At 43.0% G+C, this 27396-nt stretch overlaps 1 pseudogene; it reads right to left on the reverse strand.

The window, feature by feature from the left end:
• Positions 1-22550: 22550 nt before the first annotated feature.
• Positions 22551-22729, reverse strand: LOC133849658 (5.8S ribosomal RNA; annotated as a pseudogene).
• Positions 22730-27396: the final 4667 nt, after the last annotated feature.

The following is a 27396-nucleotide window of genomic DNA, read 5'->3' on the forward strand; positions in this document are numbered from 1 at the left end:
CTATAACTATAACTATAACTATAACTATAACTATAACTATAACTATAACTATAACTATAACTATAACTATAACTATAACTATAACTATAACTATAACTATAACTATAACTATAACTATAACTATAACTATAACTATAACTATAACTATAACTATAACTATAACTATAACTATAACTATAACTATAACTATAACTATAACTATAACTATAACTATAACTATAACTATAACTATAACTATAACTATAACTATAACTATAACTATAACTATAACTATAACTATAACTATAACTATAACTATAACTATAACTATAACTATAACTATAACTATAACTATAACTATAACTATAACTATAACTATAACTATAACTATAACTATAACTATAACTATAACTATAACTATAACTATAACTATAACTAGAACTAGAACTATAAGTAACGGGTTGGTGGCAGGTGAAAATATCAAACTATAACTATAACTAGAACTAGAACTAGAACTAGAACTAGAACTAGAACTAGAACTAGAACTAGAACTAGAACTAGAACTAGAACTAGAACTAGAACTAGAACTAGAACTTTTCACGCACGTGGTATTAATTTTCAACAAAAGAAATTAAATTTCTCGCAAAATCTAAGTGTCACTGTCACTATTTTCTATTCAAATTATTGCGTTTAGGTTCCCGCACGGGACACACTAAATTCCGTCTTTGTCGGCACTGTTTTAACGTGTTACGCGGTTTTCGTACGGAGCGCACGGGACGCACGTCTGCTCACTTCGGAAGTTCGTTCGCAACTGAGTAGATAGGGACATGGAATTTGGTAGATTAACGTGAGCACCTGCCATGTTGGCTCTATCTCACAGTGCGCAGCACAGACTATTCAATTTAAGCGTCGAATCAGCGCCCCCATGGAGCAATTCACGGGTATACATTGAAGAGCCAACTGTTTGGGTTGGCTCAACCTCCTGTGTGAGGAGCGAGGCCCATCTAAAACCTCTTCCGATCTATGGTATCACGGCAACCGGTTGTATTACGCAACTCCACGTCGAGCACTCCACTCTATCCGCACTTGGATGGTAAACCACAGCCACCACGATACTCCCGAAAGGGCTGCAACCAAATACCAGGACGGACATATGTCCGCGGGCACCTGGTTCCCGTGGTACCAGAAAAACCGCCGGTCAGATTACGTACCACAAAAGTACTACCAATTTCAACTCCAAACAGTTACGGGTTGGTGGCCCAGGTGAAAATATCAAACATACAACATACATACGCTCCGATTCATTGCAACCCCACATTCATACATCCCGATTCACGCCTGCCTACCTAGCATTCCCATTCCCCTCATGCATACATTATTCACACAATCATTCATTCCTGCCTCCAGGAACGCTCATCCGCCGTCTCGCAAATACAATGCGGGCAAACCTACACAAGTACTAGTGGAGAGTGATTGACTTACGTCAAACCCACCACCAGTCTGCCTAATCCCTAGCTCATCCATCACACGTATATCGCTATACATTGGGCATCCACACAACACATGCATGGCAGTCTCCGCTGCCAAACCGCAGCGGCATTCCGGACTATCGCACAGTTTTCTCGGATGCAAGAATGCATTGAGAGAACCATGGCCAGTCAACAAGAATCCGAGACTCAGATTAAATCTGAAGTCTGGACGGTCTGCAGTGAACTTGACATCACGAATAAATTCGCGAGTCACCCGTCCATTCACACTTGCATCCCATCTGACCTGCCAGTCAGACAGAACACACTCTTTCAATAACTTCTTACAGCTATCCACTGCTAAGCTATTTACGTCCCTATCAAATAACCACTCATCCCGCAGCAATGGCAGCCGCCTCTTAATCTGGAACATCAAGGCTCTACGCATGACTTCCAAGTCAAGAGGGGCTGCACCAAGCAATACCTGCAAAGCTTCCGTAGAAACAGTGCGGCACACAGGCAGTACGCACAGCTCGTCTGCTAAGGCAAGAAGACGACCCAACCTAAAAGAATCACACGCTGGCAAGCCAGCACTTTCTTTCTGCCCACCACAGTCTTTGCTGCCTTCATACACACAGACGACCCATATGCTGCACATGCAACAAATAGGCCGCCGTATATTGTACGCACAGCTCGTCTGCTAAGGCCCCAATCACTCCGCAAAATGCGACGCACCTGTCCAACCACACTAAACAACCGCGCCCTGAGACCGGTGAGATGCGGCATAAAGCACATCCCCTCACCGAAAGTAATGCCAAGGTACCGAACCTCAGTCACATACTTTAAGCTAACGTCGTTTAGTCTGACAACTGGAGGCCGACTGGTAGACAATTTACCCTTGAGTAACATTGCCACCGTCTTATCCGCTGCCAAACCGACGCCGACACTGTCGCCCCAATCGCAAACAATGCGCAAGCACTTCCTAGCACCTGCCTCAATCTCGGAGCGCGATTGCCCCTCAATCAAAATGAGCAGATCATCCGCATACGCACAACACTTGCAGCGCAATTCGAGTTGCCGCAATAGGGAGTCCATCATTAGGTTCCATATAAATGGACCACAGATGGATCCTTGCGGACAACCACGAACCACATCCACAGTGACACTCTCACATTTTCCTATTGCTGTCGCACGCCTGCCAGAAAAGTAGCTCTTCCATAGAGCCATCTCTCGGCAGCCACAGTCGCTCAATTTTCTTAACACACTTGCCCAGCTAAGGTGGTCAAACGCACCCCTAAAATCTACAAAAATGCCTAAGACGTACCTGGAGTTGCTGGACCCCACTGAGTGCTTGACATAATGCCATGCATCCTCCGTACATCTACCCCTAGTGGAGCCATATTGTCTATCAGACATCTGATCTTCAACTAACTCAAGCAGCCTTTCTATCATGACTCTTTCTAGCACTTTTCCAAGCACAGGAAGGAGACTGATGCCCCGATAAGATCGAGGATTACTCCTGATCTTATCGGGCGACTTCAAGAGCACTACCATCTTTGCACATTTCCATTCACTGGGAAAGTATCCCTCATTCACACACCTTTCATCCAATGCATACATATACTCTGGAATCGAATTCCAAACACATTTACACATTTCCCCAGTGAAACCATCCATGCCGGGCGACTTTCTCGACTTTAACCTCTTAAAAGCCGCCCCCAATTCAGCTTCTCGGAGCGGTTCAACAGGTTGCTCCACATGTAGTGTGTTGATGCCAGATGATGGCAGGAGTGACCGCTCAAAACAGCTGACAGTGTGGTCGCGATCGATTGATATCGATAGCGACAAAGTTAGTATACACTGATCTAGTTTAGTCACACTGATCTAGTTTATCCTCATGTTGGTCACCCTGCCCACTTTTAGTGCTTTTTTCCTGATAACATATGTTCTACTATTCTGACCGGCACAACAAGTGTATTTTTCAAGTGTGCAATAAAAGTAATTGTAAAGTTTACAATTCTACAATAATTCGAAAGTGCAAGTGTTATTATTTATCTGGAAGACGCCCCCCTACACATTTTGGTCCTTCGAGCCGGAGATTTGGATATCGCTCGACCCCAGCAAGCAATTGGTTGTCAAGATAAGTAATACACTTTTTTCTCCATACATTTTGTGCAAGTGTCGTGTTCGCGCCATATTTTTTTCCTTGTACCTTATATACATATATGTGACACAGCATATATATAAGTACATAAGCGTTCTACCGGCGTTTTCTCAGCCATCTTTTCTACTTTGTGTATACTTGGCACAGTATATATATATATATTTTTATATGTATATGTATGTGTAAGTATCTATACAGTTTAAAAGAGTTCGCTAATATTTTCCGATTTGCTGTCGTATCGCGTTTGTCTGTTTTTTAACACACTCCTGTGTATGCAATCTCTCTTCATGTTGTTATATTCAAAATAACAATAGAGTTATTCTTCTAATAGCAAACGCGCGTAGATCCACTACACTCCATATATATATATGTGAAGTATGGCATTACTGGTTGCTGGCAACGAGTGGCAACGCGAGCTTAGTGAAAGGATACGGCAGCACTGATCACGAAAGCGAGATCGACGAGAAGTTAGTTGGTGTGTCGGCATTGACAGGAACAGTTGTCCTCTAATCGTGTAGATCACTATTGTGTTTATTTCATCATTATTCTGTTTATATCATTACTTCATCATTACTTCATTATATATTCATTTTATATTCATTATCAATAAACTACTATTGTTACATTTGGGGGCTCAACCGCCTGAAGTTCGGTATTGTAAAACAGAATCAATTGTGTTGAAACGGCGTTGAAAACCAAATCGAGTGTACATAACATATTGTCGAGTCGCGATGAATGTGTGTGTGCATGTGTGTGCATGTGAACAATGAAAAAAACAGCTGCAATAGAAAAAGCTAAAGTTGAAAGAGGACAGAAATATACGCTGCGAAGCAGAGAGACAGTGAAGACAGAAGAAGTGAAAATCAAATCGGTGGAACTTGCGAGAAATAGCGCAACAAACAGAGTGAAGAAAGAAGAAGAAAAAAAGAATTATTAGAAGTTGCAAGCAATAGCTCAAAGAAAAAAAGTGAAATTGAACTGGCGAAAATGGAGCCGATGATTGAACAAAATCAAGTGAATTTGCAACAAATAATTCAATTATTAAACTTAAAAATTCAAGCCGATGAGATAGACCGGCAAGAGCCAAAAGTGTCGGTAGAAGGGTTTTCTAAAGTTGTGCCAGATTTTGATGGAGAGTCAGTGCCAGTGGAATATTGGTTTAATAATTTCGAGCTAAACGCAGACGCATACGGGTTAAACGAAAAGCAAAAATACGTAAATGCGCGATCGAAAATGACAAAAACGGCTCAGTTGTTCCTTGAATCTGTATTTGTATGTAGTTACGGAGAACTAAAAAGCAAGCTGTTAAATGAGTTCAAAAGAGAATATAAAAGTGCAGAGATACATACAAAACTCAACGAAAGAAAGAAACAAGATGTTAAAAGTTTCCAAGAATATGTGCTGCAGATGAGAAAAATTGCTGCATTGGGTAACGTCGAAACAAAATCAATTATTCGCTACATAGTAAATGGCTTAAATATTGCCAAAGAGTTTAAATATAGCATGTACGGTTGCAAAACTTTTGAGGAGCTGAAAGAAAAATACTGTGACTATGAGTGTGTAAAAGATGTTAAAAGCCAAAAAGACGATAACAAAGAAAGAAAGCGTAACCAGAATAGCGAGAACTCTAAAAAAACATCTCGTTGTTTTAATTGTGGTTCAGTCGATCATTTGCGTAAAGACTGCACATCTAAAACAAAATGTTTCAAATGTCAGGAAGACGGACATATCTCATCGCGTTGCCCCAATGCTATAAAGGCCGTCCAAGTTGTTAAGGCGGATTGTCGACTAAAAATTATAAAAATAAACGACGTTGAGATATCATGCCTGGTTGATACAGGGGCCGATGTATCTATTATGAAATACTCCGTTTGTAAACGCTTGCCTGCGGTGAAGCTCAATAAATGTACTTCTGTTCTGCGTGGTTTGGGAAAAGTCAGCACAATTCCATTGGGCGAATTCGAAGGAGCCGTAACTGTAGACGATGTTCAGTCGCTTCAAAAGTTCATTGTGGTACCAGACGACAAGATTGAATTTGATGCACTGGTTGGATATGATTTTGTGTCAAAGTTTCATTTTGCCCTGAATGAAAATGGATTTAACTTTTCGTCGTCGTCAGCTCAGGAGGATCACGCTGACCTTAATCAGATGAGTATTTATAATATCGTTGAAACAAAAGTTGATATAAATGCTCCCCCGCAGTTTAAACCGCTCATTGAGTCGCTGATTCGGGAGTACCGCCCAGTCGAGCCGAGAACCGAATGCCCCGTGAAGCTCAAAATTATACCTGATGGGCAGATTGCGCCATTTAGTCAACAACCCAGTCGTCATCCACCTACAGAGTGTGCAGCCATACAGAAGCAAGTCGAGAGCTGGTTAGAAGAAGGCATCGTCCGAAAATCAACATCCAACTTCGCTAGCAGAGTCGTCGTAGTCCGAAAAAAAGATGCTACATACAGAATCTGTGTTGATTTCCGCCAACTTAATAGCATGGTATTAAAGGACTGCTTCCCCGTACCTGTGATGGACGACGTACTTGAAAAGCTGCAGGCTGCAAAGATGTTTGTCGTAATGGACTTAGAAAACAGTTTTTTCCATGTTCCAATAGAAGAGTCAAGCCAAAAATTCACTGCGTTCATAACGAAAGAGGGCCTGTTTGAATTTACGAGAGCGCCGTTTGAATACTGCAACTCGCCAGCTGTTTTTATGCGATTCATCAATTGCGTGTTTCAAAATCTTATTCACAAAGACGTTCTACAGCTATATATGGATGACATTATTATATACGGTCAGCAGGAGGATGAATGTATGTTCAAGCTTAGATTGGTGCTGGCAGAGGCTGCTAAATATGATCTGCGCATAAAATGGAAGAAATGTCATTTTCTGCAAACCAGAATTAATTTTTTGGGTCACGTCGTTGAAGGTGGCAAAATATGGCCTGGAGGTGAAAAGATTGCAGCTGTCAAACACTTTGCGCTGCCAACGAATGTCAAGGCAGTACAGTCGTTTTTGGGCTTAACAGGATTTTTTAGAAAATTTATAAAAGATTATGCTCACATCTCTCGCCCGCTCACAAACTTGTTGAAGAAGGACTCAGTTTTTGCAATGGAAGCAGCGGAGGTAAACGCAATCAAACAGTTGAAAGATGCCTTATCCCAGGAACCTGTGTTACGCATTTACTGCAGAGATGCACCTACAGAGTTGCATACGGATGCTTCAAAAGATGGTTTCGGGGCGACACTGCTGCAAAAATTCGATGGTGAACTTCACCCTGTATTTTATTGAATATAGCCATAGCTATATTTTGGAGGTGAAAGCTGCTTATCTTGCCATGGAAAAATTTAGATATTATCTTCTTGGCATACAATTTAAGTTGCTGACGGATAATGCAGCGTTTTCGCAAACTGTGGGAAAGAAAAATATTCCTCGTGAAGTGGCAGAGTGGATACTCTACATGGAAGACTTCAATTTCAAGATAGAGCACAGATCTGGAGAACGTATGAAACATGTTGATTGTTTGAGCCGGTACGCATATAATGTCTACACCATAGCATCCGAGATGTCTGCAAGGTTGAAGGTCGCTCAGGAAAAGGATTCAGGCATGAAAGCTATTCGCGAAATACTCAAGTCGCGCCCTTATGATGGATTTAAAATGAAAGGAGGTATTTTGTACAAGACAGTCGATGGAAATGATCTCTTTGCTGTACCTAAGTTGATGGAACACGAAGTGATTAATGAGGCTCATGCTGTTGGTCATTTTGCTGTACAAAAGACAATTCATGAAATACAGCAGCAGTTTTGGATCCCACATTTGGAGTATAAAGTGGCTCAGGTTATTAATGCCTGCATACCTTGCATAATAACCAACAAGAAGCTGGGCAAACAGGATGGTTACCTCAACTGTATCGAGAAAGGAGATAAACCGTTGCATACGCTTCACCTAGATCATTTGGGGCCAATGGATTCAACAGCCAAACAATACAAATTTATCCTTGCCGTTGTTGATGGATTTTCTAAGTTCGTGTGGCTGTACGCAGTGAAGTCAACTGGATCTGAAGAGGTTTTGAAGAAACTACAAGAATGGACAACTACTTTTGGGAACCCGTGCCGAATGATAACTGACAGAGGAGCAGCGTTCACGTCAGCTTCGTTTAAAGAATACGCCGAATCGAATGGAGTTGAACATGTCCTTACTACTACTGGCGTTCCTCGAGGTAATGGACAAGTCGAGCGAATTAACCGGTCCATTTTGTCAATAGTCTCCAAATTGTCTGCCGAAGATTCAACGAAATGGTACAAGTTTGTACCCCAGGTCCAATAAGCTATCAATTCGCATGTTAATTGTACAACCAAAAAATCGCCGTTTGAGTTGATGTTTGGAGTACGAATTCAAAATAAAATAAGCGACAAGCTGACATCACTGCTGGAAGAAGAGCTCGTGATAGACTTCCAAGATAAAAGAGATGAACTGCGTCAAGCGGCCAAAATGAATATTCAGAAGGCACAAGAAGTCTATAAAAAACAGTATGACAAAAAGCGTAAAGAGGAATATGGATACAAAGAAGGTGACTTAGTTGGTGTGAAGCGAACACAATTCCTTGCTGGGAAGAAATTAGCCAGTAATTACCTTGGTCCATATGAGGTAATTAAAGTAAAAGGCAATGGGCGTTTTGAAATCAGATAAGCTGCTCAGACAGACGGACCCAATATTACTAACACAAGTTCGGACAATATGAAGCTGTGGAAGTACGTCGGATACAACGATGATTGCCTGTCGTCTGGGACAGACGATGCTTATCAGGATGGCCGAATGTGAAGTATGGCATTACTGGTTGCTGGCAACGAGTGGCAACGCGAGCTTAGTGAAAGGATACGGCAGCACTGATCACGAAAGCGAGATCGACGAGAAGTTAGTTGGTGTGTCGGCATTGACAGGAACAGTTGTCCTCTAATCGTGTAGATCACTATTGTGTTTATTTCATCATTATTCTGTTTATATCATTACTTCATCATTACTTCATTATATATTCATTTTATATTCATTATCAATAAACTACTATTGTTACATATATATATATATATACATATATATATATACGTACATATACATACGACATATATACATCCACATACATACACGTACACTTCCATACACGACACTTCCACACATATACACTCCGTATATGTTCCATACATACTGAAGTTATATACTCAAGTCCAGTATTACCCATATAATATATATAGTAATATATCCACCACCAGAATAATTTCTCGCACATGACAAACACTCATAATTATTCCCCTATCTTCCAAATTCTTTCCCACAAATCATATCATAAACATAAACATTTGTCGCGACGGCACCAACTGTCACAAACAAAAAAGATCCTATTACATTGGCGATCGTGCCACTTCCAAAAAATCCAAAGTCCATTAAAATTTTCCATTTGCAACTTGAGGACTCAGCATTACTGCACTAACACAAACACAAAACATCACACGTATGTTAGCCCTAAGTCGTAATAAGAACTTTCATGTTAGAGTTCAGCATATTGTGAGTTCAGTTTTTAAAGACACTTTCCTCACTTAAGACGCGTAGCCCGCGAGCTTATAAATAAAAATAAAGTAGTCTATTAAGTAAACAAAAATAAATCCTTGTGTTTTATTTTTTTTTTACTGTTCGTGCACCGCGAACATCTTATTGGCGCAGCCGGTAGGATACGTCGTACTAGTTACTGAATCAACAAAGCAGTCGTGAACCGCTAGAAGGACTTTAACATTGTCCTGGGTGAACGCGTCCTAGTTGTGAACTATACAAAACGTATCCGCGAAAAACATCTACGTGCGTGAGTGCGTTATTAAAACGGTAATACAAAAAACCTTGTAAAAAATCCGTCATAATAAAAAACTCAAAAAAACCCGAAACACGTGTGCAAATTAATAACAAATCAAAAATGGCAACCGAACTAACAGAAGCACACTTAAACCAGTGTATAAATCAAATCAAACACGTGCCAGCGTTTGATAACGGAGCAGAAAATTTGTCGGCATTTATAAAGAGAATAGATTTTATTCTGTCTCTATACCCAACAACTGATGTACGCCAAAGCAGCGTAATCTTCGGTGCTATTGAACGACAACTGGATGGAGAAGCCTTGTGTACATCCCAGATTACGCAATCCAAAAATTGGATGTCGCTGAGATCGTCCCTAATCGAGGAATTCAGGACACAGACACGTTATGAAGAGTTACTAAGAAGACTATACAACACCAACTGGAATGGAAGTCTACGTAAGTTCGTCGAAGAGCTCGAGAGAAAATTCTTTATTGTTAGCAATAAGTTAGCACTAGACACTGACGGTAGCACAGCAATAATATACAGAAATGCACTAAAAATGACTACAAAAAATGTAATAACCAGAAAATTACCAGACAGGATATACATGACCTTAGCAAGTCATGATATAACTTCAATAAGCAAGCTAAAAGCCGTTGCTCAAACAGAAGGCATTTATGAGTCTTATGAGACTCAGAATAACCATAAAAGTGAAAACAATCATATGGTCAACTATTTGTACAACTGTAAACACTCAATAAGTCGAAGTAAATCCCATTCAAAATGATCAAGGATTCATCCTATTTGAGTCAGGAACAATTAATTTACCAATATCCTTCGAACATCATTGCTTAACTATAAACGTAACACAAATAGAGAACTCTATTGATTTATTATTAACTCAAAGCTATATCTTTAACAAGTACCCCCAAAAAAAAATATTTAATGAATAAATTAGAAAAGCAAATGGCAGGTATCAGAATAACAAGTCGTACTAAACGAGGTTTATTCGATTTCATAGGATCATCACTTAAATTCCTTTTTGATGAAGAAGATAAGAAACAATTTGAAAACCAAATTAACATTATTGCCCATAATTCAATTCAGGCAAATAATCTTAATGATTTTATAAATACATTTAATCAAGGTATTAATATTATAAATAATCAAAGCAAAATTTTGGAAGAAGAAAAACAATTAAATTCATTAATTTTTAACATTGAACATTTTACCGAATATATGGAAGACATCGAACTAAGCCTACAATTAACTCGCTTAGGAATATTTAATCCAAAATTACTTAAACACGATCAAATAGATCACATTAATCACGAAAAGTTGATGAATATTAAAACTTCTGCTTGGTTCAGTACACTTACAAATGAAATTTTCATCATGTCCCATATTCTTTCCTCACTTAAGACGCGTAGCCCGCGAGTTTATAAATAAAAATAAAGTAGTCTATTAAGTAAACAAAAATAAATCCTTGTGTTTTATTTTTTTTTACTGTTCGTGCACCGCGAACATTTAATTATATATATTATCACATACATACACGTACACTTCCGTACATATTCCATATACACTCCGTATACATATATTCCATATACACTCCGTATATATTCCATATACACTCCGTACATATTCCATATACACTCCGTATATATTCCATATACACTACGTATATATTCAATATACACTCCGTATATAGTTGTGTCGGCTTTGTTCACTATTCTGTGATAGCCGAAGTTCCTTTCCATTTTTTGTGCTTGCTCTCGGCTGCCGAAGCGTAGTATGTCCAAAAGCCAAAAGAGTGAAAAGGACTCTAAACTTTCCTTAAAGCTTCCGACCACAGCTCGTCGCCTGTCGTCCGCTTCGCCCGCTCCTTCGGGATCCAAATCCGCCACTCCTGCCGCTCAACTCCGAGTCAAAGTTGATCGTCCGTCGCCGTCTGCTTCTTCTGCAACTACACGATCCGTCCAGGCTAAACTTAGCAACACCCGTGCGATGGCTCTCAGCAACTTCGTCGCCGTCTCTGACAGACTGGAGCACTTTGAGAGTCGGGTCAGAGGGCCTGCAGCCGAAGACGACAATGTACACACGTACGAGATCCGTCGTGACCGCCTGCAAGCCCTCTGGGACAGTGTAGAGACCGCTTATGCCACGTGCGCTGATGCACTGCATCGAGACGGCGACAACGAAGGCATACAGGCCATGGAGGCCAAATATGACCACTGCTATGCAGTGTATGAGCGGTGTGTCGCTCATACGCATCATAAAGGGGCAAATTACCCAATTTTCCGAATCAACCAGGAGTGAAGCATCCGCTCCTCCTGTGTACACCAGTGGCTGCCGGCTCCCTCCAATCGACACCGAAGTATTCCGTGGGGATTACTTGCGGTGGCCGACCTTCCGTGATCTTTTCACGGCCATCTACGTCAACAATCCGAGGTTGACTCCGGTTGAGAAACTATTCCATCTCAATTCAAAAACCGCAGATGAGGCCAATGAGATCGTAGCCAAATTTCCGCTGACGAACGATGGTTTCGCGTCGGCTTGGAGTGCTCTTTGCGAGCGATTCGAAAACAAGCGCTTGTTAATAACGAGCCAGTTAAAAATTCTCTTCAAAATGTCCACGGTTTCGCAAGAGTCTGGAGCAGCGATTAAGGAGCTGCATGGCACAATTCAGCGGTGCTTGACCGCTCTTGACCACTCAGACATTTCAGTCTCTAGTCCTTTCGCCGACTGCATCCTGGTCTTTCTTTGCTCTTCCAAGCTCCCCAAACTTACACTCTCACTATGGGAGCAATCATTGGTGGACAAGTCCAAGATTCCCGCATGGCAGGACATGAGCACATTCCTCAACGAGCGTTATCGTACGCTCGAGGCTGTTGAGGACGTGAAGCAAAACAACTCGCAGAACTCTACCGCTGGACCATCCTGTCCACAGCAGAGTTCAAAGCGAATTAACTCTTTCAAGACCCGAGTCACTCAGAGAGGCAAATCGTGTGACTTGTGCTCAAAAGAAATGTCGGTCAATGATCGGATGAGCTACATCAAACAGAAAAGTCTCTGTTTAAACTGTTTCGCAAGAGGTCACCAACTCCGAGAGTGTAGGAGTGCGCACAATTGCTTGACATGCAAGGGGCGGCACCACACTCTTCTCCATCGGGGCGACAGTGCCCACAATGGTGCCTCTTCCTCTTTCACTTCAGCCACACTTTCCAACATACAGTCCACTCCGAATCAATCGGCAACAAATGTGCAAAATTACTTTGCCATTAACGCTCAGAACATCCTTCTCGGCACGGCGGTTGTCAATGTATGCCATCTAGGTACTACCTACACCGCACGAGCACTAATCGACTCGGGGTCCGAAGCGACTTTCATTTCTGAGCGTTTATTCCAGCGCATAAAGTTGCCATTCCAATCCGTGCAAGCCCAAGTATCTGGGCTGAATCATGCAATTGCGGCCCAACCGCAGAAGTTATGCAACTTCAGCATTGGTTCTCCAACGAAGCCGAGGCTCCATATCGAGACCTCAGCGTTCGTTATTCCACAACTGGCAGACAAGCTGCCATCATTCCGTGTGCCGAAAGGCTTCTAAAGGATCTACCAGCGATTGAACTGGCAGATCAAACTTCTACAAAAGTGCTCAGATTGACATCTTAATTGGCGCGGATATCCTTCCGTCAGTCATCCTGAGCGGTTCCCGGCCAAACATTTGTGGCTCACTCCTTGGCCAACAAACCGTGTTTGGTTGGATTCTCACCGGCCCCGTCTCCCAGAATGTGTCGACAACTGTCTCTGCGTTTTCGACAAGAGTCGCTATCCAAGCAGACGATCAACTCGACAGACTAAGCTCCAAAGTTTGGGAGGCGGACGATATTCCGTCGAAGCTGGTTAGCTGCGAAAACACAACGTCACGCAGCAGATGTGGCAGATCTCGGGTGACTCTTCCATTCCGGAAGCCCGTCACCACTCCTAATTTTTATCTGCCTCATCATTCATTCAAACCAGATATGCACCGACACAAAGACGAATAACATCCTACTTCGTTTCGTTTGTGCTGTCCTATACTGTAAAGAAGCTACTGTAATAATCATTTGTTCTTGTTTCATTCCATGTTGTATGCCCTTCTCCGTGTGGATGGGCCTCAACTCTATTACATGATTGCTGCCATGGGACCCAAGTACCAGAAATTTATTTGGTGGAACCAGCCAAATACGTGAAGGCCAATTCGTCAGTGACGACGCGACGACCAGCCGGAAACGACTCGATCTTGAACTCCAGCACGGCCACGTTCCCGCTCGCCGTCCCCCATGAGCAGGCCTCACCTCTGGGGAGTTTCCAACTTCGCTCACATCCTTGCCCCCTCGGTCCCTGGTGCTCGGCACTGATGTGTATCCTCACATCATTCAACATGGCATCCTGCCGAGCACCAACGATTTGCCAATGGCCCAGAATTCCACATTGAGTTGGATTCTGTCCGGTCCATGTGGACAATAAATCCGTTTGCAACTCATTGCAAGGGGGGGAGGATGTTGATGCCAGATGATGGCAGGAGTGACCGCTCAAAACAGCTGACAGTGTGGTTGCGATCGATTGATATCGATAGCGACAAAGTTAGTATACACTGATCTAGTTTAGTCACACTGATCTAGTTTATCCTCATGTTGGTCACCCTGCCCACTTTTAGTGCTTTTTCCTGATAACATATGTTCTACTATTCTGACCGGCACAACAAGTGTATTTTTCAAGTGTGCAATAAAAGTAATTGTAAAGTTTACAATTCTACAATAATTCGAAAGTGCAAGTGTTATTATTTATCTGGAAGACGCCCCCCTACACATAGTGGAGCCTCCTGTCTCTCCTCTCGCGGGAAGAACACATTCAGCAAAGCATTCATACAATCCTTCCATGCCGTTAGCTGAAGGCCTCCGACATGTAAGTTGCTTAAACTAAGCTCCCTGCCATTCCCTCTCGCTATTTGATAAACACGACCCCAGGGATCAAGCTTATTGCGATCTACAAAATCACGCCATTCCGCTTCTTTCACACGTACAAGCATTTCCTTGTACTCATTCATACACCTACTATACTCTCGCCTTAGCTGAGCAGCGCTATCGGCATTGGATATTCTCGCTCTTTGGAAACGTTTCCGCAGAGTTCGAAGTATCCTACGCTTAGCACTCAACTCACTCGTTCACCACTTAACACGTTTAAGATTCACCTTTCGGTGTCTCCGAAGCATGCTATCATTCACACTCGTCATCCACCTATTCACACACATGACCTGCTCGTCAACACTCATTGCACTGAAGGTGCTAAGCGGAACTTGCGTTGCCGCCTCACATATGAACAGCCCATATTGGACCCAATTCACACCACAAGTGCTCCACGAATTACCCCCAACACTTTCATTCGTTGTGGGAGTATATGCAAACACAATCTCAATTGGATTGTGATCACTTATACCTTCCCCACCTAAAACAATCCACTCAAAATTAAACACACGCATTGCTGCTTCATTCACAAGGGTGACGTCAATGTCACTTTTCCCATTCGGACCATCAAAGGTATACCACACGCTGGGTTTATTAACGACCCGAACATCTTGGGACACGGCCCACTCGGCTAGCGTTTCACCCCGCCTGTGGTTCTGATACCCAGACGAGTGTCTGGGCATCTTACTGAACCACACGGGGGACGACGCATTCGCATCAATACCAAGGATGATCGGATCGCTACTGGCCAGTAGTAGCACCTCATCCATGTACGCTATATACGGCTCGAGGGGTTCCCCGAACGCGCAATACACACTCACAACTAACACCCTGCCAAAATTGCCATTAAGGCACACACACCCCCCAGTCGGTAGAACACATCAGAGTGCATTCAATACCAACATCATTCATCACCACCACAGCCTTGGCCCTGCTGTCAGTGAACACGCGCATGTGCGCGGGTAAGCCACGTACGCAACCATCGGTTGCATACGGCTCCTGCAGCAGGGCCACTACACTGCCTCTCTCACACATCATTTCGCCCACATCGCCCATAACTGCATATAACCGCTGGCAGTTCAACTGAAGGACTTTGCTAGCCATATTAATGTCTAGCGTTGGCCCTCGCGACAATCGCACTATATATCGGGCAAGCCAGAGACATCATATGATGCTCCGAAGGCTGCCCTTTAAAAGCACAATTCCGGCAACTAAGTGCATTGGTACACTTAGCTACCCGATGGCCCACTTGACCACAGCGCCGACAGACATCGTGCTTGGCCCTGCAGTCCGCTACCTTGTGGTCGAAGCCCAGGCAACGGAAGCAGCTCAGAACCGGGTCAAAGTTCCTCAAGCGGAATGAAAGCCACTTGATGTTGCAGCGGTCAACATCGAGCAGAGTTTGCATGGCCATGCCATCGCCCTCCAACACAACATTGACCGACGCTGACCCACCAGTCACAGGCCATGGCTTGCTCACCATACGGACGCCTTTCTTGAAGGCCTCAAGAGACATGCTGTCCTTGAGGTTCATCTCGTAAAGATCACTCATGAATTCGTCAGGAGTAATCTGCGAGTGAACGCCCGACACCCTAATTTTTGGCCCCAGTTTGACATTCACACTCACTTCCAGCCCCACCTTTTTAAATTTCGCGTTTCCTGCGATCACTCTCCGCTCTGCAACGGATGGAGTGCGAATAATCGCACCACCATCCCGAAGAGGACGAACCTCGTGCACCCGTACACCCAGGGTTGGACCTACCTCCTTCACCACCTGATCAACCACTTCCTTTGAGGTCTTCGCAGTCTTGCTGCGGACCACGAGGGACCATGTCTCTACTGGCTTAGGTCTCGGCGTCTCCGGGGTAGACGGCGCTGCCGACTTGGAACCGCCTTTGGCAACTGGTGTACGCAGCGGAGCACCCCCGCTAACCGGCGCTGGCACTCGGAAAGGCCCATTGGAGAGGCCGCTACTCGCATGAGCGCGAGCCTCCTCCAACCGTCCTCGGAGACGCTCATTTTCCGCCATCTGCGAAAACAGCAGCGTCTCCATTTCCGCTAGGTAGTCAACTACACTAACCAGCGCCTTGCCTTGCATTCCACAATCAGCAACAAAGAGCGTGAGCACGTCCTTACTGATCGCCTTCATTTTCTCTACTGGGCTTCCCTTGCGCATCATTGGCCCTGGCTTGCTCAATGGAGCAACCAACGCCTCTGCTGCCTTTTCAGCCGCCCTAAATTCCTCAAGCATACTCCCCAATGAGCACATCGGGGTCGAATCTGCCGACACCAAATTCTCCTCAGCCACGCTAAGCATGCTAGTAGCAGCGCTGACACCACCACTAGCGGCTCCCATACACTCAGCACTTAACCCAGCATCAGCAAAAGAAGCTAAAGAAGCTGCCTTCTTCAGCTTCCTTGCTGATGCCGAACCCGCATTCCGTTTAACCTTCCCGTCAGCCACCGAAGAGAGGTCGTCCGTCGACGCACCACTCCCCCCAGCACCAACGGCCGGCTTGCACGCTGGCATCTAAAACTTTTTTGCAAGTCTTAAAAATACTCAACTGTACTCATCAGAAAGTAGGTCACTCGAAACTAAGTTACTTTAAGAGCGCTTAAAATAAGCACACGCACGCACACACTCTCAACGACGCGCGACGATTTTCCCACGCTGCTCACACGCACACAGCGAATGAGGAGCACACAGCGCACACGCGAAACTTTTACCGCTAACTAAGAGATAACAAATAACTGTTATCGCAAAAACACTACGAAATGCAGGCACCCGCTAACACGTCTGTTCAGCTCGACAGTTGAAACCAGACTGAATAGTAGATAGGGACATAAAGACCAGTGTTTTACGTGTGCACCTGTCACAAGTGACTTATCACACGGTGCCCAAGCACAGGGATCAAATTAAGCGTGATCAGCGCCCCCCTTGGAATTCACCGCAGGTACACATTGAAGAGCCAACTGTTGGGTTGGCTCAACCTCTTGTGTGAGGAGCGAGGCCCATCTAAAACCTCTTCCGATCTATGGTATCACGGCAACCGGTTGTATTACGCAACTCCACGTCGAGCACTCCACTCTATCCGCATTTGGATGGTAAACCACAGCCACCACGATACTCCCGAAAGGGCTGCAACCAAATACCAGGACGGACATATGTCCGCGGGCACCTGGTTCCCGTGGTACCAGAAAAACCTCCGGTCAGATTACGTACCACAAAAGTACTACCAATTTCAACTCCAAACAGTTACGGGTTGGTGGCCCAGGTGGAAACATCAAACATACAACATACATACGCTCCGATTCATTGCAACCCCACATTCATACATCCCGATTCACGCCTGCCTACCTAGCATTCCCATTCCCCTCATGCATACATTATTCACACAATCATTCATTCCTGCCTCCAGGAACGCTCATCCGCCGTCTCGCAAATACAATGCGGGCAAACTCATTCAAATTACCTACACAAGTACTAGTGGAGAGTGATTGACTTACGTCAAACCCACCACCAGTCTGCCTAATCCCTAGCTCATCCATCACACGTATATCGCTATACAGTGGGCATTCACACAACACATGCATGGCAGTCTCCGCTGCCAAACCGCAGCGGCATTCCGGACTATCGCACAGTTTTCTCGGATGCAGCGGCATTCCGGACTATCGCACAGTTTTCTCGGATGCAAGAATGCATTGAGAGAACCATGGCCAGTCAACAAGAATCCGAGACTCAGATTAAATCTGAAGTCTGGACGGTCTGCAGTGAACTTGACATCACGAATAAATTCGCGAGTCACCCGTCCATTCACACTTGCATCCCATCTGACCTGCCAGTCAGACAGAACACACTCTTTCAATAACTTCTTACAGCTATCCACTGCTAAGCTATTTACGTCCCTATCAAATAACCACTCATCCCGCAGCAATGGCAGCCGCCTCTTAATCTTGAACATCAAGACTCTAGGCCTGACTTCCAAGTCAAGAGGGGCTGCACCAAGCAATACCTGCAAAGCTTCCGTAGAAGCAGTGCGGCACACAGGCAGACAACCTAAAAGAATCACACGCTGGCAAGCCAGCACTTTCTTTCTGCCCACCACAGTCTTTGCTGCCTCATACCACACAGACGACCCATATGCTGCACATGCAACAAATAGGCCGCCGTATATTGTACGCACAGCTCGTCTGCTAAGGCCCCAATCACTCCGCAAAATGCGACGCACCTGTCCAACCACACTAAACAACCGCGCCCTGAGACCGGTGAGATGCGGCATAAAGCACATCCCCTCACCGAAAGTAATGCCAAGGTACCGAACCTCAGTCACATACTTTAAGCTAACGTCGTTTAGTCTGACAACTGGAGGCCGACTGGTAGACAATTTACCCTTGAGTAACATTGCCACCGTCTTATCCGCTGCCAAACCGACGCCGACACTGTCGCCCCAATCGCAAACAATGCGCAAGCACTTCCTAGCACCTGCCTCAATCTCAGGCGCGATTGCCCCTCAATCAAAATGAGCAGATCATCCGCATACGCACAACACTTGCAGCGCAATTCGAGTTGCCGCAATAGGGAGTCCATCATTAGGTTCCATATAAATGGACCACAGATGGATCCTTGCGGACAACCACGAACCACATCCACAGTGACACTCTCACATTTTCCTATTGCTGTCGCACGCCTGCCAGAAAAGTAGCTCTTCCATAGAGCCATCTCTCGGCAGCCACAGTCGCTCAATTTTCTTAACACACTTGCCCAGCTAAGGTGGTCAAACGCACCCCTAAAATCTACAAAAATGCCTAAGACGTACCTGGAGTTTCTGGACCCCACTGAGTGCTTGACATAATGCCATGCATCCTCCGTACATCTACCTCTAGTGAAGCCATATTGTCTATCAGACATCTGGTCTTCAACTAACTCAAACAGCCTTTCTATCATGACTCTTTCTAGCACTTTTCCAAGCACAGGAAGGAGACTGATGCCCCGATAAGATCGAGGATTACTTCAAGAGCACTACCATCTTTGCACATTTCCATTCACTGGGAAAGTATCCCTCATTCACACACCTTTCATACAATGCATACATATACTCTGGAATCGAATTCCAAACACATTTACACATTTCCCCAGTAAAACCATCCATGCCGGGCGACTTTCTCGACTTTAACCTCTTAAAAGCCGCCCCCAATTCAGCTTCTCGGAGCGGTTCAACAGGTTGCTCACAATGTAGTGGAGCCTCCTGTCTCTCCTCTCGCGGGAAGAACACATTCAGCAAAGCATTCATACAATCCTTCCATGCCGTTAGCTGAAGGCCTCCGACATGTAAGTTGCCTAAACTAAGCTCCCTGCCATTCCCTCTCGCTATTTGATAAACACGACCCCAGGGATCATGCTTATTGCGATCTACAAAATCACGCCATTCCGCTTCTTTCACACGTACAAGCATTTCCTTGTACTCATTCATACACCTACTATACTCTCGCCTTAGCTGAGCAGCGCTATCGGCATTGGATATTCTCGCTCTTTGGAAACGTTTCCGCAGAGTTCGAAGTATCCTACGCTTAGCACTCAACTCACTCGTTCACCACTTAACACGCTTAAGATTCACCTTCCGGTGTCTCCGAAGCATGCTATCATTCACACTCGTCATCCACCTATTCACACACATGACCTGCTCGTCAACACTCATTGCACTGAAGGTGCTAAGCGGAACTTGCGTTGCCGCCTCACATATGAACAGCCCATATTGGACCCAATTCACACCACAAGTGCTCCACGAATTACCCCCAACACTTTCATTCGTTGTGGGAGTATATGCAAACACAATCTCAATTGGATTGTGATCACTTATACCTTCCCCACCTAAAACAATCCACTCAAAATTAAACACACGCATTGCTGCTTCATTCACAAGGGTGACGTCAATGTCACTTTTCCCGTTCGGACCATCAAAGGTATACCACACGCTGGGTTGATTAACGACCCGAACATCTTGGGACACGGCCCACTCGGCTAGCGTTTCACCCCGCCTGTGGTTCTGATACCCAGACGAGTGTCTGGGCATCTTACTGAACCACACGGGGGACGACGCATTCGCATCAATACCAAGGATGATCGGATCGCTACTGGCCAGTAGTAGCACCTCATCCATGTACGCTATATACGGCTCGAGGGGTTCCCCGAACGCGCAATACACACTCACAACTAACACCCTGCCAAAATTGCCATTAAGGCACACACACCCCCCAGTCGGTAGAACACATCAGAGTGCATTCAATACCAACATCATTCACCACCACCACAGCCTTGGCCCTGCTGTCAGTGAACACGCGCATGTGCGCGGGTAAGCCACGTACGCAACCATCGGTTGCATACGGCTCCTGCAGCAGGGCCACTACACTGCCTCTCTCACACATCACTTCGCCCACATCGCCCATAACTGCATATAACCGCTGGCAGTTCAACTGAAGGACTTTGCTAGCCATATTAATGTCTAGCGTTGGCCCTCGCGACAATCGCACTATATATCGGGCAAGCCAGAGACATCATATGATGCTCCGAAGGCTGCCCTTTAAAAGCACAATTCCGGCAACTAAGTGCATTGGTACACTTAGCTACCCGATGGCCCACTTGACCACAGCGCCGACAGACATCGTGCTTGGCCCTGCAGTCCGCTACCTTGTGGTCGAAGCCCAGGCAACGGAAGCAGCTCAGAACCGGGTCAAAGTTCCTCAAGCGGAATGAAAGCCACTTGATGTTGCAGCGGTCAACATCGAGCAGAGTTTGCATGGCCATGCCATCGCCCTCCAACACAACATTGACCGACGCTGACCCACCAGTCACAGGCCATGGCTTGCTCACCATACGGACGCCTTTCTTGAAGCCCTCAAGAGACATGCTGGCCTAGAGGTTCATCTCGTAAAGATCACTCATGAATTCGTCAGGAGTAATCTGCGAGTGAACGCCCGACACCCTAATTTTTGGCCCCAGTTTGACATTCACACTCACTTCCAGCCCCACCTTTTTAAATTTCGCGTTTCCCGCGATCACTCTCCGCTCTGCAACGGATGGAGTGCGAATAATCGCACCACCATCCCGAAAAGGACGAACCTCGTGCACCCGTACACCTAGGGTTGGACTTACCTCCTTTACAACCTGATCAACCACTTCCTTTGAAGTCTTCGCAGTTTTGCTGCGGACCACGAGGGACCATGTCTCTACTGGCTTAGGTCTCGGCGTCTCCGGGGTAGACGGCGCTGCCGACTTGGAACCGCCTTTGGCAACTGGTGCACGCAGCGGAGCACCCCCGCTAACCGGCGCTGGCACTCGGAAAGGCCCTACTACTCGCTACTCGCATGAGCGCGAGCCTCCTCCAACCGTCCTCGGAGACGCTTATACTCTATTTAGTTTTAGATGGAGTTTACCACCCACTTAGTGCTGCACTATCAAGCAACACGACTCTTTGGAAACATCATCTAATAATCATTAACGTTATACGGGCCTGGCACCCTCTATGGGTAAATGGCCTCATTTAAGAAGGACTTAAATCGTTAATTTCTCATACTAGAATATTGACGTTCCATACACTGCATCTCACATTTGCCATATAGACAAAGTGACTTAGTGCTGAACTGATTTCTTTTCGCTCGCCGCTACTAAGAAAATCCTTGTTAGTTTCTTTTCCTCCCCTAATTAATATGCTTAAATTCAGGGGGTAGTCCCATATGAGTTGAGGTTGTTTAATTACACTTATAGACAATTCTCTGCCTATTTTGAAATATACTATCTTTTTTTTGAAGGTCCATAATATTCACAAAATTATTCTTTATATCATATTCGTTAATAAGAGGCAATTCTAGTTTATAAAATAATATATTTTATGCTAGACATTCCTCAGTATTATTTGAAATGAATAAAGAACATATAATTCTTCAAATTTCTCATGTAACAGAGTTTTAGTATTTTCATTTATTAATTCATATTATGAATATCTTAAGCGAGAACTTTTTAGATTCACACTTATATTATCCAATAATATACAATGTGCTTAAAATTCCGAAAAATTTTAAACAACTTATTTAGCATAGTCTTACAACCCTCAACCATATGTAGTCCAAGCAGCACTAAAAAATTAATTAAAGTACATAACAGCATGAACTGCGATATGCGTTCAAAATGTCGATGTTCATGTGTCCTGCAGTTCACACGATGACGCACAGTTTGCTGCGTTCTTCATCGACCCATGAGTCGAGTGATCCACCGCTTAGAGTGATACAATTTTTTTTTATTTCATTACGTCAACAATATTTGTATTGAAAGAAAATAAAAATACACCATTTTACTGGCATATATCAATTCCTTCAATAAAATTTTTTTATACCTAAATAAATGTTGCGAAATGTCTTAGTTTTACATAATCGATAATAATAAGATATATGACAAGTATATTTTAGCTAAATTTATTTATTATGATCAACATATGTAAAGCGTTAACCTGCAAACAGGTACAACATTGTTTTTCTTTAGGTGTTGCGAACCAATGTATGCGCACTGGAATATGCACAATACATTTTGCAACGCATGTATATTATGGTACATATACACGCAGTTTTTTATTTTATCCAAAACACATAAAACACTCTTAATACAGTATATAATAATAATAATACATAACAAACGGTTTTTAGCTAATTTAAATTATTATATGTTGCATAATTGTATCTCATATGATTGAATAAAATATTTATATTTATTAGTTACTTAATTTATTAAATATTGCAATTCCCTAAAAGAGAAAAACAAATTTAATTTATTACGGTTAGATGCATTAAAACAATAATGATCCTTCCGCAGGTTCACCTACGGAAACCTTGTTACGACTTTTACTTCCTCTAAATAATCAAGTTCGGTCAACTTTTGCGAAACAACCGCAACACACAAGGCGTCACAGTGATCACGTCCGGAGACCTCACTAAATAATTCAATCGGTAGTAGCGACAGGCGGTGTGCACAAAGGGCAGGGACGTAATCAATGCGAGTTAATGACTCACACTTACTGGGAATTCCAAGTTCATGTGAACAGTTTCAGTTCACAATCCCAAGCATGAAAGTGGTTCAGCGGTTTACCCGGACCTCTCGATCCAGGAAATACACGTTGATACTTTTATTGTAGCGCGCGTGCAGCCGAGGACATCTAAGGGCATCACAGACCTGTTATTGCTCAATCTCATTATTGCTAGACGCAATTTGTCCATTTAAGAAGCTAGTGTCCTTATAATGGGACAAACCAACAGGTACGGATCCACTTATATAAATACATTAAAACACAATAAACATTTTACTGCCACCATGAATGAAGGCTATATAAGCTTCAACACCATAATCCTGAAGATATCTATTTAATATATTTGAGTCTCGTTCGTTATCGGAATTAACCAGACAAATCACTCCACGAACTAAGAACGGCCATGCACCACCACCCATCACCACACACTTACGTTCGGACATGGTAAGTTTTCCCGTGTTGAGTCAAATTAAGCCGCAGGCTCCACTCCTGGTGGTGCCCTTCCGTCAATTCCTTTAAGTTTCAGCTTTGCAACCATACTTCCCCCGGAGCCCAAAAGCTTTGGTTTCCCGGGAAGCGACTGAGAGAGCCATAAAAGTAGCTACACCCAATTGCTAGCTGGCATCGTTTATTGTTAGAACTAGGGCGTTATCTGATCGCCTTCGAACCTCTAACTTTCGTTCTTGATTAATGAAAACAGAGGTCTTATTTTATTAATATGCACAGAATATTCAGGCATTTGAAGCCTGCTTTAAGCATTCTAATTTGTTCAAAGTAATTGTACCGGCCCACAATAACACTCGATGAAGAGCACTAATGCAGGTTTTTAAATAGGAGGAACATATAAAAAAGTACAAGTACCTAATTATATATAAGAACTCCACCGGTAATACGCTTACATACATAAAGGTATAGTACTAACTACAATTGTAAGTTGCACTACCCGTATGAAGCACAAGTTCAACTACGAACGTTTTAACCGATACAACTTTAATATACGCTATTGGAGCTGGAATTTCCGCGGCTGCTGGCACCAGACTTGCCCTCCAATAGGTCCTTGTTAAAGGATTTAAAGTGTACTCATTCCAATTACAGGGCCTCGGATATGAGTCCTGTATTGTTATTTTTCGTCACTACCTCCCCGAGCTGGGAGTGGGTAATTTACGCGCCTGCTGCCTTCCTTAGATGTGGTAGCCGTTTCTCAGGCTCCCTCTCCGGAATCGAACCCTGATTCCCCGTTACCCGTTGCAACCATGGTAGTCCTAGATACTACCATCAAAAGTTGATAGGGCAGACATTTGAAAGATCTGTCGTCGGTACGAGACCATACGATCTGCATGTTATCTAGAGTTCAACCAGTGTAACGATCTTGCGATCGCTTGGTTTTAGCCTAATAAAAGCACACGTTCCAGAAGGTCCGTGTTTTAATTGCATGTATTAGCTCTAGAATTACCACAGTTATCCAAGTAACTGTTAACGATCTAAGGAACCATAACTGATATAATGAGCCTTTTGCGGTTTCACTATTAATTCGTGTGTACTTAGACATGCATGGCGTAATCTTTGAGACAAGCATATAACTACTGGCAGGATCAACCAGAATAATGTTCATTTCATTATGTAAATAATATTTAAAATATAATTACATAAATCTTCAAATATGTAAAATACATGACAACTCACAAATATTTTTGAATAACAAACGATAATATTCAATAATTGTATATATACATATATGTTATACTTGATATGTACTATACGAATGTGTGCCACAATTAGATAGCATTCACGTTCGCTAGTTATAATTCACAATTGTTTATATAAATATATATACTTATATATAAAATATATATGCATATAATCGTTCAAAAATATCATTTTATTTCAATTTACTAAATATATTATATCACACATGCATATTTATAATTTAAATTCAATTAATTGAATAAAAAAATTATTTTATTTTGATGACAAATTGATAATTTTATCTAATTTTGCATTTACGTGTAGACAATATTATATTAGTAAAAAACCTCCGTCCACAATAAATAAATTTATAGTGTCCTTTGAGGATTTTCAATTATTCACAAAATATTAATTCTTTAGCTACGAAAACACCTTTGGAAGAAGACATTTAATTCGTCATATGCTTATATAGTGACATAAGCACATGCTATGCATCGCTACTTTGTCAACTCCAACTCAAATTTCTAAGAAAACAAGCAAGACATAAGCGACCGCTTGATCGTGTTGCAATAGCATGCGCATAACTGAAAAATGCTGACATGCACTTGTGTAGCAGGGCCCAAGTCGGTTCGAGAATGTATAAGTCAGTCCAACAATGTAAATTAGTCTTAAGCTGATATTCCAATAAAGAACACGTATATTGCAATTCACTCTCGTGAGTTTATTTAAAAACTTTGTTATATTCGGCGTTGACCTTAGGCTATTTTGCCCGGTCATTTATTCGACTCTACGTAAGTGGCGCAGCCGGTAGGATAGCAGAAATCTCGATGCGATAGCTAGACTATTCAATTCCCGCAACTTATGTTATCCGCTAAAGAATCGCGAAACCAACAACTCGCGCGAACTCTAATATAATCCGCCAAGTTACTCCACAAAAAAAAACAGTGGCGCGAATATACCCAAGTGACAAAAATAAAACCTCTCTAGAATTCGTTGGAGATATAAATCCAAAAGGTTCTCCTATAAAAACGAAAGTTCTAGAAGTTTTTGAAGAAACATCATATAGAATAATTTAATTAAACGATAAGATAAAAAAAAAATAAATAAAAAAAAAATAAGAACATACGTGGAAAACCAAGTAGACCTAAGTGAATCCGTTAAAAAAAGAAAAATAAAAATAAATAAAATATCAATTAAAACTATAACCAACGAAACTAAAATTATCAAAGACTTCAACCAATCCGATACTTCAACCAAGCCGACACTTCAACCAATCTGATACAACTACTAAACATCGAAAAGTATACAACATGGCACAAGGGCAAGCTGCTCAACCGAACCTGATACAAGCACCAACACCAATAATAGTACTATCGGATGCTAATATGAACCTAGTAGAACGACAAATACATGCCGTCGAGGCCTACAATGGTGATCCGAATGCGCTTTACACTTTCATAAGCCGCATTGATTTTATATTAACATTATACCAAACTACTGATGAACGGCAGAAATTGATCATCTTTGGGCATATCGAAAGGAACATCAGCGGAGAAGTGATCCGTACACTAGGAATGACGAACCTCACAAGCTGGGCCGAGCTTCGAAATCAGCTCATATTAAACTACAAGCCTCAAACGCCCAACCATCAATTACTGGAGGAGTTCGCAACACCCAATACCGAGGGAATATCAAACAATTTCTGGAGGAAGCAGAGAATAAACGACAAATATTAAGCAGTAAGTTAGAATTGGAAAATGATGCCGTTGAAACTGCCCTTTATCAGAGATTAATACAATCTAGTATTGAAAATTTAATTCAAAAATTACCCACAAACATTTATCTAAGAATAATCAACCATAATATTCCCAATTTAAGATCACTTATCAATATACTCTACGAAGCACCAACCTTTTTCAAAGATAATACAAAACCATTGCCTAAGTCTCAGAACAATAATGATCAAGCCAAACCTACCACACCTTTCCAACCAACACATGCCATAAGTCATCCACCTCATTTTAGACCAACTCACCATATGCCACTTAGACCTCATTACATACCATTTCCACAACCCCCACCTAACTTTAGTTATCCACAACCAAACTATTACACACCACGACCACCTCTAAGACAACATGTACCATTTGGTAGACAGAACATTTTCGATCAAAACAGATTCGGATCC

The sequence above is a fragment of the Drosophila sulfurigaster genome, unplaced genomic scaffold (genome assembly GCF_023558435.1).
Source record: "Drosophila sulfurigaster albostrigata strain 15112-1811.04 unplaced genomic scaffold, ASM2355843v2 contig_104_pilon, whole genome shotgun sequence".
NCBI classification, from domain to species: Eukaryota; Metazoa; Arthropoda; class Insecta; order Diptera; family Drosophilidae; genus Drosophila; species Drosophila sulfurigaster.